The sequence below is a fragment of the Homarus americanus genome, unplaced genomic scaffold (assembly GCF_018991925.1).
Source record: "Homarus americanus isolate GMGI-L3 unplaced genomic scaffold, GMGI_Hamer_2.0 scaffold57980, whole genome shotgun sequence".
Classification (NCBI taxonomy): domain Eukaryota; kingdom Metazoa; phylum Arthropoda; class Malacostraca; order Decapoda; family Nephropidae; genus Homarus; species Homarus americanus.
In genome coordinates this window covers 24,276,338-24,290,943 of record NW_024716703.1, presented here as the reverse complement: position 1 = coordinate 24,290,943, position 14,606 = coordinate 24,276,338, and positions in this window count along the sequence as shown.

Sequence of the window (14,606 nt, the reverse complement as noted above, 5' to 3'; positions counted from 1 at the left end):
TCAGTAAGCATATTTTTAATATACAGTACAGTACAATATTTTTACATAAAAAATCAGTTTGGAAGTACATCAGAATATGAATAATTCTTTCAACATGGGACCAGAACTTTGATAAATAAAAGTAGTTGATTAATTGGCTTGTAGAGTAATATACTTTGATCCCTAACTTTCTAGGCCCCTGTAATATTTAAACATACTGTATGAACCTTCTGATGATGTCCTTTTCGGAATGATTTGTAAGACCTGAATCAGACACATTGTTCCGAGCTCTCTCACTCAAAAGATCATCATGTACAAGGTTGACAGTCAATGTTGTTTTACTTGAGTAATAAACTGTACTTTTTTTGCTGACTCCCACTCATTTCATGTTATTTGCTTCTTTTTATGTTGCTTATAATTTAAAGGATCTAATATTTTTAATATATTGTCTGAATTGCAATGTCAGTAGTGTATTAGCTCAAGCACATTTTGTAAAGAGAGTTTGGGATAGTGCTTGCTTCAGTATCAGATTTGCCCTGGTATAACTTACCCATGGTCAAAAAAATCCCTGATTTTGCCTTTGACCCCTGCTTTTGGTTTTAGGGAATAAATTTATATTACTTTGCCAAGTTATATATATATATATATATATATATATATATATATATATATATATATATATATATATATATATATATATATATATATATATATATATATATATATATATATATATATATATATATATATATTAGGAATGTGATTGAATTGACATGTACAGCAAGGTTCCCCAAACAGGCTCTCGTTGCAAAGCAGTGGTCATAATAATAATACATAAATTACGATGAAGATCCAAATTAAAAAATCCTGCATTTAAAATGAAGATATGAATCAGTATGGGTGATATCTACTTGTTGTCTTAGCTCTTCCTATTACTTTCTGCACTTGTCTATCATCACTCTCCCCTGTTTTTTGCCCCCTTTGAGGTTTCCATAACCCATGATCCACCCCACAAAAAAGATTAGATAAAAGTAAAGTTGATAGAAAATTTGGCTCAAATAGTTGGTGCACAATATTTGTATCGAGTATCTTGAGAATTTATTATAAGCAGGAAGAGTTCTGATGTCATGGCCACCCCCATCAGTTATTCAAATACTGTAGGAAAGATGAAACCAGACTAGGCTAAGCCAGTGAAAAGACAACTGGGCGTTGTTGATAGGCCCAACCTAACTTAAATCATTTGGGATGGAGCCCTGTCTTAAAGGACCTCAGTCATAATGATTTGGTTGGTGTCCAATAGGACTAAGGCCAATTTAGCATGGAACAGACTACCTGTGTTTGTTTAACCTTTAGTTAAGAGAACCAACAAGGTAAAGAGAACTGTAGTTTTAACAAAGAAATGCCAACTTTATAGTGAATTATCAAAACTTTTTGTAAAATAATGTATTCTTAATATATTGCTGTTTTCTTAATAAATTGCCGTACTGTGATAAAGCATTAGATATGCTGATAAACTTAGTTTTGTCTGTAGTTTTGTGTGTGTGTGAAATGGTCAGCATGTTCGCCTCGCTAGCGAGCGGACCCGTGTTCGATCCTCGGGCAGGGTGAAACTATGGGCAAGTTTATTTACGCCATTTGCCTCTGTCTGCCCAGCAGTAATTGGGGACCTGGATGTTAATCGATTTGCGGATCGTATTCTGGGGTAATGATTAGCCAGTGCAGTTGGCGAGTTGTCCGGTCATCTCGGACTATTCCTTGACACTGGGTCATGCAGCTCGTTAACTCAAGGTGTGGTTGTTGTGTTGGCGACAGCTTCTATACCATAAAAAAATCCAAGCCTAGGTGGCCCTAGGTCCGGCCATCCTCGTAATACGAGGGGCAACCATTATGTGTGTGTGTGTGTGCGCACACATACACAATGAACTTACAAATCAACCTGTCTCATTATAGTACTGTATGCCAAAATGGCTGTAGTTCATACTTTTTCATCAACATTAAATAAAGAAAATCAAGATTTTATTACTGAATATTTTTTAGTCTGTATGCATAATAAACAAAATATAAAAACTTTGAAACTTATTATCTTATAAGATTAAATATATTTATACTTATATTTGTTCAGCTGCGGTACTGTTAAACTAATGCATGGGGCCAAGATACTAGGGGGAGGAGGAAGCTGGGGAGTGGCAGAAAGTAACTGAGAGGCATATTGAGGTGTGGGTAGTGAGAGATCTAAAGGAACACTTGATGTACTATGTTCTTGGCATGCAATTTAAAAAATGGCTGCTCTCATAAAAGTGGCCTCATATGAAGGACGTTACATGTATGTTTGTTGGTCTTTGTACCTATTTGTCACACACCCCATGGCTGCATTTGTTTAAAACCTGTGTGCCACACCGTGATGAGGTTGGGTGGGCAAGTTCCTTGTGAAACACCAGTGATGCTGGTGGCCCACTGTCTTTTAACCTCCATGTAGAGCAGACGGTGTCGTGTACCACTTGGGTTACATCACTGGACCAGGATACACACGCCCACACACACATTAAAACCTTCTTAATCTGGACTAATTTGGGGAGAAATCCAATTCATGTTAAGCAAATTTTCAGATAAAGTGAGTTCCGGAGGGGGTTTATTTTATTCCACAAAAAAAGTATGGATTGACCGAGAAAAATCTGGATGAAATATCTGGATTGCTATCTGGCGCACATGAATGCCAGACCCAGCTGCATTGTTTACAAACCACCTGTACTGCTACAGCTCTTTTGTATGCATCTCTTGCCTCCTGTGGACTGTTTGTGACTTTGTGGACTAATTACCATGACTTCCAAAGGCAAGACCACTTCAAAAGGAAGTCAGAATAGGGCCAGAAAGGAGTTTAGTTTGAAGGACAAGCTAGCAGTTCTGGAAGATCATGAGAAAGGTGTGTCTGCAAAAGTTTTGATGGAGAAATATGACTTGAAAAAATTAACCATCAACAGCATCACCAACTTTGTGGTAAATACTGTACAAGAATTAAAACACCTCGATAAATATCGAAATTTGCTTTTTTCGGACCGAGTTAAAAAAAAAAAGACAATCTTATGAAGAGAACAGCACTTGCTCACTGAATACTGTACAATGGTTTAACCAGATTTACTGTTGGCCTAACAAGCAGGCTGGGACAGGAGAGGGTTGATCTGGCATTTATTCCACAGGTTTATTTATTGAGTTGTTATTATATTCTCATATTATCAGCCTCTTATGGTGTATGGTTCTTCATGATTAATATAAAATATTTGATAATAGAAAAAATTACAATACGGGGAGTCCCCGAGTTATTGGCGAGTTCCGTTCCCGAGGACGTTCTTAAGTCGGAAATGTACGCAAGTCAGAACTCATACTCAATGTGCACAATATCATGGCTTAAGTCCTTATATACATCTTGAATCACTTAATTTAAGCAAAAAGAAGAAATTGAATGACAAAATTCATTAAAGGAAAGTAAAAATTAAAAGTTTAATACTGACGTTGAAACCTTGGGGCTGGCTGATTTACCCATATAACTAATAATCTTTCCATTTCAATTAACAATCCACTTCTTAGTTTTGCTATCACAGTTGAGTGCATTGGTGTAGATCCTTTTACATGTTCAAGAATTTTGTGTTTGCCTTTCAATATTGTTCCGATGGTTGACCGACTGAAGCCCAACCCTTTACCAATGACTGAGGGTGTTTCACCTTTTCCAGAACGTTTAATTACATCAACTTTCACTTCCATTGTAATTGTTTTCCTTTTCTTGGTTGCACTACTATCACTTGCATCAGGTTTGGGAGCCATGATGAGGGCAGATAATAGTTAAAAGCAAAAGTTTGTACTTGATGACACACGTTACTGAGGTGAGGGTAAGGTGTACTGATGCTCCCTCAAGGCTGGGTGACTCACCTGCCTCTACACCACACAAGTTAGTTTGTGTATGTTAATACTATGAACTAGGTGTACCTATGTCTGATTCTTAAAATAATAGACCTTATGGGACCTCGTTCGTATCGGCGGGTGTTTGTAACTCGGGGACCCCCTGTATGTAATTTGTATTTTGGCTTGAAAATAAAATGATAAGCTGTATCAGAAGTTATTCACTCGGGATGTGTTCGTGTGAGAGCTTTCAGATAACCAGCTTACAACAGGGTTTATTATAACACACTGTATAGTATTTAATATGAAGATACCTTCCTAACAACGTTATTTACTGCCTTTAAGTGATACATTACGACTCGGTTTTGCTATTTGTACCCTTACATAACTGATTAATGAATACACCATGATATATACAGATGCATAATATTATACACTACAATATTACTTAAGTGCTGATAAATACATTACAGTACTGTATTAATTTACAAAGTGCTGAAGACACAACGTGTGGTAAACACGAGATGTGAAGGACCTAAGCCAATCAGCTGCTTGCCTTTTGTAAACTAATGACTTGTGGTGTTGAGTGTGGGAATCGTTTTTCAGGAATGTTGATTATTTTATGAACCCAACACCAAAGGAACGTAAATGATATGAGAATTATGGTGAAATTGCATAAAGATGTGTTAAAAAGATCTTGGAAGAGCGACCCATCCACCAGTGCTATCCCCCCCTCCCCCACCTGCTGATCCCAGATCACACTCATCTCCCACACACAATATACCTCTACCCTCTTATTTTTATTTTTATAGTACCTACATTACTGTATACAGTTTTCTCTTTATACACAAAACAAATTCTGTGGTTACTTACATGAAACACTTTACAATACATAACAATCATCGCGAAGAAAACAGTTGTTGACAACCAGACTTACCGTATATCTGATTTTCAACCCTGAGAGTTTTGATCATATTTTTATTGTTAGTGTAATGTTTTAATAACTTTGTTATGCATTTAAAGACCTTAGTTGTTGAAGCACAGTAATAACATTATGACAACACCTGATTTTCTTTAAATGGTCAGGAGAGCAGTGTTGTGACCCCCCCCCATAGATTTGATTTTTCGGACTCACATTTTTCAGACACGGGTCTGCCCCAATTAGTCCAATTTATCAAGATTCTACTGTACCGTACTTCCAGAATAACACGAAAACACCAAAATCGCACCTTGGAAACCCATAGTTGGTGAGTAATTAACATTGTAATAATGCCATTACAATGTACTGACAAGGTACTCACCCAGTAACACCCAACAACCTTCCCCATTCATGTCAGGCCAGCCACTGCATGCAGAAGGTCTCTACTGTTACTGTAAATCCAGTGTCGTAGACTTTATTTAATTTACAGTGCAATTCATTTTATCCAAATTCCAACTATCTAAATTTTCCAGGTATCCCAACTTGTCCTCTTTGGTAAAAATTCTAATTTAGTCCAAGAATCCAAACACAACTGAAGTCATATATTCCCGTATCTGACACCAAATTTGCTATGATAAACAATAAAATTGATAAATACATAGTAATATTATAAAATTCAATATCCATATTTTCTGTACAAAAAAATAGCTCTTTCCATACCCAAGCCTTCATTTAAGTGACACCACACCATTCAGCTTGGCAGTCAACCAGCTAACTGAGAAATGTATGTGCGTATGCCTTTACATCACATTGGAGAAAGGCGGGTGAGTTGGCCATGCAGTGCAGCTCACTGCCTCCATATACGTTCACCTCCCACACACACACACAAACACACAATTTTGCTCTTTGTTTTCATATTTTTTTGTTTTATATAGTATTATATTTTCTTTATTTGTAAGCCACATTAGAGTACTGTACTGTATACAATACTGTACTCTTTTGCTTTATAATAACAAAAATGGTTTTACTCTAGTACTGTACTTCTAACCTGGCCCGAAAGCCACTCCCCTCATCTACAGCTACTAGAAGCTGATTGTTTCATAGAAATTGTTCATTTAGCTGTCCATTTATTCAAACTGGGCTGCGCGTTTGTAATCGCATATTTATATCGAGTTTAATCAATTAATGTAGCAAATGATATATCCAGCCGTACAAACTGTAGTTCATTACCTGTTGTGCTACATGTTTGGTATCATTTGTTTCTGTTTGCTTTATGTTTGGTACAAAATAAAGACATATGAAAAGTCTTCATTCGAAAGCAAATTTCATTTTTAACTTTGACCTTTTATGATAAATATTAAAAATTTTCTGACATCCTCTCTCAAGTGCTAATGCGCCTTAAAAACATTTACAGTTTGATAGTTTAGTTATTTAACATTATTTTAGAGAATAACAGATCTGCTTACCAATTGTGAGCTTACTTAGCTTGAATAAATGGACAGCTACACAAACATTTTCTATGAACCAATCGGCTATTTTTATAGAAGAGGGGCGTGGCTTACAGGCCAGGTTAGCGTTGAAAGGGTATAGGGTGGACTATAATATCCTGAGTGATTTAAGTTACTTGTATACATACTCAGACTTGAATTATAATTAGAGAAAACATTTGTATTTTGTTTTAAATTTATTCTTTATTTTGTATAACTGACCAAATTACAGTAGCATACATAAGTGCCGCACCGCACTGTTTACTGTTTACATAGTGTTCCCCTTCCATCACCTCCCCCACCTGCATCACCTACCATGCCTGTGTCACCTACTATGATGCTTCATTCTTTCGCCAGCAGTGCTGGTAAGTGTTTTATTTTTATTAGTAATTACATGTACTACACGTATAGTATATGGGCCGATAATGTATTATTGTAGGGGGGGGGGGGTGCCTTGATAATTTGGAATGTGGGATAATTCGGCAAGACCAGAGCGCCATAGGTGCCGAGTTATCAAGGGTTTACTGTATGGTGTTGGGTTTTTGTCCATTAATTTTATTTTCCTCTCCTCAGAAGGCTGTATGATTTGTTTATCTTCTACAGTACAGGGTAGTTTCTATTCACTAATGAATTATTTCTTTCAAGAATACATGTCAGGCTGGGTCTTGATCAGTAATGGGATAAGGATACAAGATTTTATTTGAATTAGGAAAACAACTCAATTTTTATTTTTGTCATGTACAGTCAACAAAAAATTTTTTTGTGCCTTCATGGTTTTAACAATATGACACACCGGACCAAGAATTCCGACAACACTCATTTATGCTGGTGATTCTTGTTAATTTCTCTGTATTAACTGTATGTGATATAAAAAATACATCACACTGGTTATACAATGCATCACACAACTAGAAATACCAACCTTACCAATTAACATGGCCTCAGTCAGTGATCTTTGCAGTGGCCATCAGACCAAGGGGTGCAGAAATTTTATGGGACGAGTGTACTTTTCACTTCATTCAATGCATCTTCATTGTTTCATCAGTTATTGTCTTTTTTTATTTTTTGTGGTGTATATTTTCAGTCATCGCTTCCTTGTAATTTTACTTGTTAAATAATTACATTTCAGTTATTGTGTTCTGCTCATTATTCTCTTATTATTTCCAGTCTTTAATATCTCTGTACCCCAAGGAATAAAGATGCTGATAAAATTCTCTCCTGCTTTGTAATTTGGCCAAGTTACACAACATCCTTGGGCAGTCTTCCACATTGATGTTTATTCATTGATAACCACATATTATCCCCTACATATTCCATCGGTTTACAGACAGTAATTCCAACCACTGGCACCTTTTCTCCCACCTCATTTTAATTATGGAAACCGCCTGAGGCGAGATGATCAAAAAATATTTAAAATAATCAAAAATTTTAAAAAATCTAAAGAGCTTTGTGCACCCTTCGAGTAGCCACTCCCACAATATCAAAATTATTTTCGGACATTTGGCAATTAAATGAACAGTTGAATGCCCCCCCTCCCCCCCCTCCCCCTTACGTGCGTGGTCAAGGTCATTCTGGCGCGTATCAACAACCTCTTGTAAACTATTCATAGAAAATAAACTAGAAAAGATAGAGAACTTACTTCTGTTTTCTCTGGCACTATCTAGCATCTTTCTGTTATGTGGAGAGAGGAAGGGAGGACGGAGGAGGTGTTGGGCTAGCTGGAGAAGCGGTACGCTCTCAACTGTCAAAGCGATCAGACGTACGAGTTATTGCTTGCCGCAATCCTCGCTCCATTGCGCTTACCCAAAATAGTTTTTTTATAGTATTTTCAGATATTTCTCCACTATTTGTGGGCCGATTTTAAAAAATGAGGTCTCATTTGAAAGGACAAAAAATATGACAAATTTGATTGTCATACTTTTTTGTTATGAAAAAAATAGATTAGGTGAGGTTGAATATACATGGGGTCCCCCGACTTACGAACGCCCGCCGATATGAACGAGGTTAAACTTGAAATTTACAGTATTTTATTTACCTGATGACTTATTTTTTACTTTCATTTACTGTATTTTGGTATTCTATTTCTTTTCTCTTAAATCAAGTGATTTTAGATGCATATAAGGACTTCGGCTCTGATATAGTGGAATTTTAAACACGTACAAATCCGATTTAAGAACGTCCTCAGGAACGGAACCTGTTCGTAGCGTGGGGACCCCCTGTAGTATAAAACGAAAAAAATAAAAATAAAAAATAATATTTTGCTAAATATAAAAAAAATATAAAAAATGATTCCAACATATCCTAAATTATGTTGATAGCTATCACATGAATGATTTGCAAAACAATTCTTCATGGGATGGCAGAGAAATATAAAAATAAAATTTCTTGAAATTGCTATTTTATTATAATACAGGGTAATAATAATAAAACAAAATTCCCGACTAAAATGCTTGAAACTTGATGCAATCAATACTCTATAGATATACATAACATAATGACATACTATATAAAAATCATGAAAATAGGATGATAAATAAAATTGTCCAAGTTGGTATCCTTAAGTATTGCAATTAGGTAGGTGGACTGTAAGGTCATCAGTATTATTTGTGGATAAACTATACTGTATCTATGTTATATTTAGTGGTGATAAAGAAAAGGGATAAAATTTGTTCTCAAGGACCATGTTGCTACGAGTAGACGAGGCAAACTTTAGCTCTTAATCTTTTTCTTCCTTGAAAACTTCTAGCTCTGATGCAGGGTGGCCAGAATCAAGAACATGCACAACTCTCCCTTTGTATCTCTCAAACTGCCATGACTTGAGCCCATTTTGTTATAAACTTATAACGTACATACAGTAATTCCACGTTGATGCTTTACAATCACTTTTTATTGGTTTTCTTGATCAATGTTTAAATTTACTTTCCTTTAATGCCTTTATCATGAATATGTTTGAAGCATATACAGTATTACAAATCATTTCCATAAGACTGTAATTATGCAGCTTTCTAGTTTACTCATCAATCACTTTATATTCATTACTACAAGTCCTTACTGTCTTGGGGAAACCTGGAAAACATCCTTTCCGAGTTTTGTGTAACTTAGGCCTAAATCTTTAGACATATCCCATTTTATTAACCCCCCTTCAGTGAAGATGAGGAAGGAAAGGAGATTTTGAAATGGGTTTTGTTTATTCTTCTGTTTGTCCGTCCATCCATCCAATTTTGTTTATGTCGTAAGCCAAGTATTGTTGAATCTATCTTCATCAAACTTGCTGTACAAGTTAGTCTATTAGCAACAATGTGCCTTTTTCTATAAGAATACTCTACAATATTGTTACAATAGTAGGAGATAAAGATGACTGCCTTTTTGTTATTGTCCTCCTCAGACTTCATTTTTAGTCTAGTGAAAATCACTTTATTCTCGTAAAAATCTTTACCCTAAATTTATTTCAGTTTTAGTTGGTCTTTTCAGTTGACAATTATTTTTTCTTTTTTTCTTTTAAGTTTCAGCTATGAAATTGTCTATAATATTTGCCCCCCACCCCCCAAAAAAAACTATCATAATAAATCTGAGATACAGTATACAGTATTTGAAATAATCATTGCATAATACATTTTGAGGAATCAGATTTCCTTTAACTAAGGTGAAGTTTATACAGCTTATTTCATTCAACCTCATGGTAGATTTGAATCTTTCAATATGTTTAGTATTATGGTCACAATTCTCAAAAGTATTAAAATGTCATTTTATACCACCTACAGTATCCTCATTTGATATACAGTACTTGCAATAGGTTGGTGTTCTGTTTAGTATGCTTTGTTCTAGTAAAAATAAAGATGGTGGTCCTCCCCTGCACTGATGAACATACTAGTTGGTAAATACTATACCGGTAACTGCAGTGTTATGACTCATTGTGGCACCCTTGTGTGGGATGTGGTCTGTGATTTTTTCCAAAACACTTAATTGTGTTCAAACTTGCAAAGATATAAAATGCATTTCATTTATCCATGCTGAAGGCATAGGTATTATACTAAAAAATCTCCATTAGAATTATAAGAAGTATTTCATAAGTACGGTGGACATTTTTTTCAATGTCAGTACTGTAACAGAAATGTGGCAAGAAAAATTGACAAGTACAACAGATCCATGTAGGGTATAGTATGGTATAAGTCACATGTAGTACAGTATTATACATTATCATGATGTCATTGTTATGAATCTCATTATTGCTCTCCTACACAGGTTAGATGAGCATCAGTTATATAAACCGATGAAAGTTAAGAATTCAATTTTTAGAGACAAAGTTTAAGGCTACTTTAAGCTCATTGATGATACAAGCTGTGTTGATGTACTGTACCTTTTAAGATGTGTATGACTGCTACCTTTTTTGTGTTGAATTGTATCATGTAATGAATGGTGTGTCAATACTATGTAGGCCCTTTTATTGTAAAATTTTAGCATTTATAGAAGGTGATAATGAAATTTAATAACTCAATGAATATACTGTACAGTACTGTAAAAAGTCTTTGTCCAAGACGAGACTTTAACATAAAATGTCATACAGTTTGGATTGACTAAGGGATTGCTTTTATTGTGATATTGTATCTATTTAGATGTGGGAAATGGGTTTTTGGGTATTGCTAGAAAAAATTAGATGTACAGCTTTGTTCTTAGTCCTCCATAAATTCTATGTCAAAATGCAAAGACCATGGCGCCTCTGCACTCACTTATTTCGGTAAATGTTGTTGATATTCAATGTTAATGCCATGATATTACACTTTCTGCCAAAGTTTTTGTTTCCTTACAAATTATATGTTTGATAACATTAAAGTGAAATAGGAAACTATAGATTTGTTATAATTTGGTTTAAGAAAGAGATGAAATAAACATGAATTAGGATGATGACCAAAATACTGAAGTTTGGTAATGATACAGTACAGTATGGGTTTCTTAGGCATTTGCTTCCAAAATTTGGTGGATAAAGATATTTCATACATTGTGACACATCTTCCAGTTGTTATCAGTGCACATTAATGGGAGTGACACATGCCAAAGAAATGTAACAAAGCTAATAGGTGATGCATTAATAATTTTTAAAAAATAAGCACTTTTTTAATGTCCTTGAATGTCACTCAGTTCAGTACATTTGCAGATTTCAAAAAGAGGGGTTAGTTGTAGTAGTGAAAGACAATCTATATTCTAGAAGCAAGTAACTGATGTTCAGTGTGTTGAACAGTATTAAGTACTGTACAATTGTTCTGTGATAAAGCTTCAGTTTCTTTAGATTCTTGTTCAGTTTGATGATGGATCAACACTGTCTTGTTTTGCTCTTTTCTTCTATTAACAGTGTACAGTACAGTACAGCACAGCATTATTAGTTCATTTCCATGTGATGAAAACATCATAAAAATGGAATGATGTGCCACAAATATAAAACACTGGTGTGTGTTAATGTTCATTATTAACTTGTCCGGTATCATATACTGTACTGTACTAATAAGGTACATCACTTCTTTTGTGTGACCAATCTTATGGAATTGATGAATAAATCTATACATTACTGTATATATATATATATATATATATATATATATATATATATATATATATATATATATATATATATATATATATATATATATATATATATATATATATATATATATATATATACATATACATATATACACACACACACACACACACAGTGGTCCCTCGGTTAACGAACACAATTCGTCCAGAAGTTCAATCGTTAACCGAAAATTTCGTTAACCTAATCCATTGTTTCAATGAGATATTGGGTAATTGGTTCCAGCTCACCGAAAAGTACATACAAAGTAAAAATAAATGCAGTAAAGTACACTTACTTTAAATTCTCTAGGTGTAATTCAAGATTATTTTATTTAAATCAACACTGCACTGTGCTATATATTGTCAATATGTTAAATAAATTTCAGAATGACCAATAATTGTACAGTGGTCCCTCGGTTAACGAACGCCTCGGTTAACGAAATGCCTCCCATAAGATTCTTAAATTCGGTTAACGAATTTCTTACGAACCGACCTCAACATGTTTTCGCTTGCACTGGCCGGTCAACCAGCTTTAGTATTAGTCCGCCAATACATTAATCGGTTCTAGGGCTTAAATTCCTTACTATTTTAGTAAATATCAAGAAGTTTATACTATTCAATAATTTTAAAAGTTTAATATTAACTTTTTTAGTCATTTTAACAATTATTGAACATAATTGAAGGTAAAGAAACTAGTTTCTGGCGTGCCATCCAGCCTGTTAACACACCAGACAGGCGTTAGTCTCTCTCTGTTTTCAGTGGAGGTAACATCTTGCTTGAGACTCTCTTCAACTAAACGCTTTTTTTCTGTGTTTCAAAGCAAATTATTGGTCATTTTGAAATATATTTTACATATTGACATACACACCTCAAAGTAAGTGAACTTTTCTACCATTTTTGTTGAATTTAGGCAATTTTCGGTGAGCTGGAACAAATTACCCAAAAACCCATTGAAACAATGGTTTCGGTTAACGAACAACCTGCTGGAACGGATTGTGTTCGTTAACCGAGGGACCACTGTACTGTAAAAACGTAAAAATATTCTGTGTTCTAGAGACCCACAAGCAAGATGTTTCCTCCACTGAACACAGACACAAACTGACGCCTTGGTGGGTGAGTGAAGTGGCCGATGGGTGCACCAAAAACTAGTTCCCTGTACTGCAAATATGTTAAATAAGTGTTAAAATGACGAATAATTTTAATATAAAACTTGGAAAAATATTGAATAACGCAACCTTCTTGATATTTACTCCAATGGAAACGAATATAAGCCCTAGAACCGATTACTGTATTGGCGGACTAATCTTCCAGCTAGTGAGCAAGCCAAAACATGTTGACATGTTTTCCTAAGAATTTCATTAACCAAATTTTTGTTCGTTAACCGAAATGAAGATTCTTATGGAAGGTAATTCGTTAACCGAGGCGTTCGTTAACCAAGGGACCACTGTATATAAAGCCAATTAATGAAAAGTCAATTCTTATTTTTTTATTCAATAAAGTAAAGTCTCATTGGAATCATAATTAATGAGTCAATGTTGCATCTTATCCTCGTGCTTCCCTTTTTTTTTTAGCCATTTAACTTCACTTCACCTCTGTATGACATTGTCAAATATGTTTTCATGAAAATAATTTTGACAACTGAGATTTAAATTTAAAAGTTTTAATTGTGAAATTTATCTTTAAGTTTATTTTTGTTTCAATCTTTTGGGTTTTGTTATACTGTACTGTAATAATAGTATAGAAAAGTATAAATGCATCTTTTGTAATATGTGAATGCTGCTCGGTTTTAAGACCACATTCAATAATTCAGTAAAGAAGGATAGTTTCTGTTGTCTCAACTTTATATCACTTTTGACTGTTGTTTGAACATTGCCTGCCAGATAAATTGTTACTTTTAGATTTGAAGCTGCATCAGTCATCTCTATATATACACCACTCTCAACTGTCCACTCCGAGATCTATTTGTAGTGTAGTGGTTCATGGTAATGTACACTGGCACTATGCATTCACCTGTTGCTACAATGATATACCAATTGTGGTTATAAATACAAACCTAAAATGTGAAGATCAGTGAATTTTACAATACTGTACTGTATTGCAGAGATTAATTTTATTATCACTATTGTTATAAGTATGTACAGTAATAACAAAAATTTATCACCCATTGCCTTGTCTTGAAGTAACACGCTTAATTTTTTACAGCACTTAGTGTGACCATGACCAGTGAAGTACTATACAGGTACAGCACATCTCTACACTGATGGAGATTATCATAAAATTTTTTTACAGTTATCTTACAGACAACAAAGTTAAATGAGTTACTTGTTAATTATAATGTGTTGCAAGTCATGCCACATTAGAATTATGATCAGAGATCATTACTTGTACATGCTTCATGTGAAATACAGTACAGTCGTCCCTCGGTTAACGAGCGCCTCGGTTAACGAGACTTCGGTTAACGAGTTACCTTCCATAAGATTCTTAACTTCGGTTAACGAGCAATCCCTCGATTAACGAGTTTCTTACGAGCCAACCTGAACATGATTTCGCTTGCATTTGGCGGTCCACCAGCTGTAGTATTAGTCCGCCAATACAGTAATCGGTTCTATGGCTTAAATTCCTTACCATTTTAGCAAATATCAAGAAGTTTATACTAGTCAATAATTTTAAAAGTTTAATATTAAATTTTTTACTCATTTTAACAATTATTGAACATAATTGAAGGTAATGAAACTAGTTTTATGCATGCCATCCAGCCT